Consider the following 6471-nt stretch of genomic DNA (forward strand, 5'->3'; position numbering starts at 1 on the left):
ATAACACAGAGAGAGAGACAGAAAAGAAAGGTAAAAAATAAGTTTTAATACAACTTTGAGTACAGGCATTAAGGGAGAGAGGTGCTTAGGAAAAAAATAGTACAAATTTTAATTCCTCTTCCTGGTGCTGTGATAAAACACTCTAAGGAAAGCAACTTAAAGAAGAGAAAGTTTATCTTAGTTTGCAGTTCAAGGCACAGGCTGCCATGGCTTGAAGCAGATGGCCACACCAAAGCTACAGTCAGAATATGAGAGCAATGAACAGAGGCTCGCTACTCGAGGCTTTCTCAACCTTTGCACAGTCCAGGACCCAGCTCAGGGAATGGTTCTGCCCATAGTAGGCAAATCATCTCACATCAACCAAGGTCATCAAGATACACATATCTTGCTCAGTGGCCTTTCTCCCGGATGACTCTAGATTTTTGTCAGGTTGAAAACATCCAAATGTAGACACATGCTTCTAGAGAGAGAGAGTGAGTCACACTTGTGTCATCCAAGTAGCCACTTGAATGGTTCTGGAGGCCTTTGAAATGACATCTCAAAGGAATTGGCTTCTTTGGTAAGTGAGCCTAAGGTGGCTTCTGGTGTCCATTAGAACACAATAAAGCAACACTGGTGGTGGGGAGGGCGTCACAAGAGTCGCACAAGGGAGTTAGATCTGTCTTTTACTACCAAACACAGAGCCCCGCCTATAAGAGCCTCCGAAGAAATCACAGGCTTACATCTGAAAAGGAGAAAAGCCATGGTTGAGGTTAATGTGCTTAGGATTTAAGTGAGGCTCACTGCCGTTGCACGTTTAAAAGGCATGCTGCCTACATGCCGGCAACCTTCACAGAAAACGTTGCTACCTGTGCCAGGGCTCTTGAGGCTTCAGCAAGACTCCAGAGTCGGGAGTCGCTTTCCATTCTCATGCTCCCGTACTTTCTTCCTTTCTACTCCATCTCAGAAAGATGTGGTGTACCTTTTGCAAAGTTGGTTTTGCTGACCTCATGCTTTCTTTTTTAATTTTTTTTTAACTAATGGTAATATCAGAGAGGAAAATTAGAGCCATGTATAAAAACCTTTTTTCTCTCCCCCCCCTGGGGGTCCATCCCATAATCAGCCACCAAACGCAGACACTATTGCATACGCCAGCAAGATTTTGCTGAAAGGACCCTGATATAGCTGTCCCCTGTGAGGCTATGCCAGTGCCTGGCAAATACAGAAGTGGATGCTCATAGTCAGCTATTGGATGGAACACAGGGTCCCCAATGGAGGAGCTAGAGAAAGTACCCAAGGAGTTGAAGGGGTCTTCAACCCTGTAGGTGGAACAACAATATGAACTAACCAGTACCCCCTGAGCTCGTGTCTCTAGCTGCATATGTAGCAGAAGGTGGCCTTGTCAGCCATCACTGGGAAGAGAGGCCCCTTGGTCTTGCAAACTTTATATGCCCCATACAGGGGAATGCCAGGGCCAAGAAGTGGGAGTGAGTGGGTAGGGGAGCAGGGTGGGGGGAGGGTATAGGGGACTTCTGGGATAGCATTTGAAATGTAAATAAAGAAAATATCCAATAAAAATAATTTAAAAGAAATAACCCCCCCCAAAAAAAACTTTTTCTCAGAGCCTCCCAACTTTTTAAAGTAAACATAGTTGTAAATAGTTTTCAAAACAAAGGAAGAGGGGGAAGATGACATTTTTTTTAAAAAAAATTTAAAGCAAATTGCTAATGTTCTGGGCTTCTGTCTACCTAATCCTTACCCCTCCAGTGCATTCATATTACCTTGCTTTTTCACTTGGAAATTGTCTTTAGAAGGCCCTCCTCCCTGGTGAGGATCCACCAAGAAGCGCAACCTGTCACTACAAATCTTTGAAGTTTGCCCGTGTACAAGCTCTGCAATATTCTACCAAATACTGTGCTTTATGAACGTTAACACTGAGAATTTGGAGAAGCTAATAAAGGTGTGTGGGAGGGGGTCCCTCTAGTTAAATCAAACAAAAGAAAGCTTCCTTTGCTGTAGCCATTAGAGAGGAGAGTTAATCGGATTAAGACTGTGATCTTTTGATTACATTTCTGTCCCTAGACAGAGCCCCCAGCAAAGCAGCAATCCAGGCTTCAAAATCTCACCAGCTCCCTGACCCAGCTCTCTGTAGTCTGTCTGGCACAGACTGTTGCTTCTGCCAGTTTCCTAAGAGCTTCGCCTGCTGCAGAAAGCATCCCTTTGATCACAACTTGACTTTCGGCTCAGCTAGCAGCCGGATGTGCATAGCCACAGTTCCAGCTCTGCTCTTCTGATACCTAGGCTCACCATGCTGCCCAGAGGAGGAGTGGGGATGGCAGAGCAAATCTGGGTTCAGCTTGCCACAGCCTGGGTGCTTTCTGCCTTGCGAATCCAGGAAGAATGTTCCCACTGGGAAACACACACACACACACACACACACAAAGACATACCCCCCCACACACACACAGACATACAGACATACAGACACATACACACACAAAACACACAGAGACATACACACACACACACACAAAGCAAATAACACACACACACACACACACACACACACACACAAGAGGAGAACCGTTGAAGGTGAGTTAAGAGCTCTTGGGATTTCTGTAAGGAAAGGCCTGGAGCTGTGACCTTGGTTCTCAGCGGTGACTCCAGGCCTGCTCCTGCCGGTGGCTTCCAGCTGAGCACTTGCTCCACACAGCTGCTTTCATTCACACTTCTGGTCTTCATTTCTCAGAAGCGAAATCTGCCCTCCCTTTCCGTGCTCACAGTATCCACCGCCAGAAACAAGAATACTTCACATGGGGTCACCAAGGTGTGTGTGGCTTTCTGTTTACATTCCAATCAATCATGAGTCTTATAGTTTAATCTCATGCCTAAAGCTAGCATCAGACCTAAAAGTTGGAGGCCTAGTTAAAGGGAGCCTCCAATTCAGATGTCAATCATAAGCAATGATTTTGTCACCTAATCTAGGATTCTGGTCAGCTGATTATACATTAGGAATTCCCATGCCCCTCTTTAGACTTCCCAATTACTGTGAACAAAAGATACAAATGAATACCCAAATAGCACCAGGTAAGGTGTTTGGGAAGAGCTCACATACTCCTTTCCTGTCAGTGGTCACCACCTTCCAGGAATCTGTATGTTCATTACCAGCAGTTCATCAAAACACGACCTTCTGGGGTCTTGTAGAGGCTTAAGTTATATAAGGGCGATTAATTTGATCATATTGATTTGATTATATTGTCCATCTGCTCAATCTTCACCCCTCACCCTCCTCTAGGTTAAAAGACGATGCTAAAAATTCCAGCTTTCTAATCATACTCTTGGTTTCCCTAGCAACCAGACAAATCCTAAGGTTCCAGAGGCACACACCAAGAATCTGTTTATTAAAGCCAAAGAAAATGCTCTTGTCAACCCAGGAAATGCCAAGACTTAGGAACTATGTGTTGGACATCCTCATCACTGGACAAATCATTAGTTCTTGGAGGCGTTGTGTCAGAAATGGGGACCAAAGAAATACTAGAACAAGGATTCTGTCGATGCCCCATTGTCAAGGATGTTAGCTGCTGTCCCAGAAACAAAGAAGTGAATATGTATACAAATATTCATATTTATACTTGTTTGGTTTTATGCTTTGGGTTTTTTTGGATTTTTGTTTCTTGTTTTGTTTGTTGTTTTGTTTTTGTTTTTGTTTCTCTGAGGCAGAGACTTACTGTGAAGCCCATCTTAGCCCGAGACTCGAGATTTGTCTGCCCCCGCCCCCGCCCCCGCCCCCATCCCCATCCCCACCCCCACCCCTGCCTCTGCCTCTACATCCTGGGATTATAAACATGCACCAGTATGCCCAGTTGATAAAGCTTACTATATTATAATATCACAGCTTTCTTTTGATTTTTCTTGGCCTTTTGTACCCACACTTTCCTGTATCCTAAACTCCATTTAAACCCCATGTTCTCACTCCCAAACTCAGGTTTGAACACGTACCCTCTGAAGACAGCAGAAAAGTATTCCCTTGTACAACAAAATAGGAAGTTAAACAAACAAAAAAGTAAACAAACAAACCCTTCAGATCCAGAGGAGCACAAGAGGAGCCACCAGCCTGTCTCCATGCAGGAAAGAAAAACATATGTCTTGCTAACTATATCCCAAGACAGCATTTGCTTCTCCACAGCACCCGTGTGCTCACCCATCCTCTGTGATATGGAGACCTTGCCAAGTCATCAAATGTACCATGGCAAACTCACTGGGAGGTTTGCCGGTTATACAGGTTATGTCTAGCTTGTTTGCCAAGGTCACAGAGCTATTGTGGATGACAGAGATCGCAGAAATGAAGAGTGCAGACAGGGAAAGCATTTTCTTTTTAAACACTGATGAGCCAGTACAGGTGTCAGTATGATTTTTATCTGATGGTTTGATAGTTGCTTCAAAACAAAATATCGGAAAGACTATGTCTTAATCAGGGTTTCTATTCCTGCATAAACATCATGACCAAGAAGCAGGTTGGGGAGGAAAGGGTTTATTCAGCTTACACTTCCACATTGCTGTTCATCACCGGAAGAAGTCAGGACTGGAACTCAAGCAGATCAGGGAGCAGGAGCTGATGCAGAGGCCATGGAGGGATGTTCTTTACTGGCTTGCTTCCCCTGGCTTGCTCAGCCTGCTTTCTTATAGAACCCAAGACTACCACCCACAAGGGCCCTACCCCCTTGATCACTAATTGAGAAAATGCCTTACAGCTGGATCTCATGGAGGCATTTCCCCAACTGAAGCTCCTTTCTAAGTGATAACTCCAGCTTGTGTCAAGTTGATACAAAACTACCCAGTACAGACTACTAACTAAAATAGTACATACCAGAAGTCAAATGGTAATACTCTCTTAGAGGAGATAGCTCAGTGGCTAAAAGCCCTGGCTGCTCTTCCAGGGGACCCATGGTTGATTCCCAGCACCACATAGCAGCTCACAATAGTCTGAAACTCCAGTTCCAGAGGATCCAGTGCCATCTCTGTCCTCCAAGGGTCACACATGGTAAACAGACATGCATGCAGATAAAAGACCCTTACACATGAAATTACTTTTTTGTTTTTAAGTAATAATAATTCCTTGATATTTATCCATGAATAGGATTTTCATCTCCTAATTAAAGAAATCTAAACTTTTCGGCAGTGATGATTTTACTTTCCTTCTCATTTTTTCTTTCTTTTCTTCTGTGACGGGCTCTCACACTGTAGCCCAAGTTAGCCTGAAACTGTGTAAACCAGGCTGCCTTTGATCTCACAGCAATGAATTTGCCTCAGACTCCTGAATGCTGGGATGAAAAAGGACTATGACCTGGAAGTTGTATTTAAACAGCTCTTAATCAATCTGCTGGTCCCCGTAAGAGATTGGCAAGAAAGAGCTGTCTGTTGTCAGATGTCCTGCACACTGTGATGTCTTATGTGTTATTTTTCATTAAAATGCAGATTTTTTTTAAAATTCAGGATAAATGTCTTAGTTTTATTTATTAAAAAAATACATGATGGGGACAACATCACAATGTCACACATAGTCTACCCTCTTAGCAGTATTGCGATTGAAAATATCATGACACTAAAATTAACTGTAAATGGAAAAAAATTAATAGAGTTCCAGCTGAGTTCCCACCACCCACACACCACTGAAGAAAGCTTGTGTATAAAGAGGAGAGAAGGGTCCTTATCGAATTCCAGGAAAATGTCAAAGGAATGCCCAGAACGTAGGCATGTACTGTTGGAATCAATGCCAAAAAGAGAAAATTCATAGAAACCTAACATTGGATTAGAATTTGGTGATTTCTAGTACTAGGCATGGGCTAGGGGTGGAGGGTGTTAGATCCTGAAGCTATGGTCTCTGAAGAGGATTGCTGAGAGTGGGGGTCTGAGAACAAGGGGTGGGGTAGAGAACCAGAGGTTGGGGTAGAAAATTGTCTCAGCCATCAAGACGTAACACAAGAGTGACAGAGAAGAAAGAAGCAAGCTGTAAACAAGCCTCTATCAAGCTGAATAAAATATACAAAAGAGGATCAAAATATACCAACTGTCACCTTCCTGACACATCCACTCATTCATAAAATACCACCCTAAGAGAGCAGTACGCTGTCAGAGCAGAGAGTCATCAAAGTGGGAGCCCCGACCACAAATGAATAGGAATAAAAACAGCAGCTAAAATCCTGGCTCCTGAAACAACCACAAAGCTGTAGAAATTGTGTTTCAACACTCCAGAATGAATTATGTCACGTGAACATTTTTACAAATATGAAAAAGCCCTAGAGTCACAAAAGACTATGAGCAGAAACTGAGGAATACAGGAAACAGACAAAATAATCAGAAAAGATGGCGTTACAGGCTGAGATCAGATTCAAATGAAAACCTAACAAAAGAAAAGAGCCATCTGTGGTGGTTTGAGTAAGAATAGACCCCCGTAGGCTCATATATTTGAATGCTTGGTCATCAGAGAGTGGT

General features: G+C 43.4%; 1 long non-coding RNA gene across 1 annotated transcript in view; it reads right to left on the bottom strand.

The window, feature by feature from the left end:
* Positions 1 to 3139, bottom strand: part of LOC110333230 — a 32887-nt gene extending 29748 nt beyond the window's left edge. The window contains exon 1 of the long non-coding RNA XR_002381066.1: positions 3095 to 3139. This is a non-coding gene — a long non-coding RNA (uncharacterized LOC110333230). The remainder of the gene's footprint in view (positions 1 to 3094) is intronic.
* Positions 3140 to 6471: the final 3332 nt, after the last annotated feature.

The sequence above is a fragment of the Mus pahari genome, chromosome 15, assembly GCF_900095145.1.
Source record: "Mus pahari chromosome 15, PAHARI_EIJ_v1.1, whole genome shotgun sequence".
NCBI classification, from domain to species: domain Eukaryota; kingdom Metazoa; phylum Chordata; class Mammalia; order Rodentia; family Muridae; genus Mus; species Mus pahari.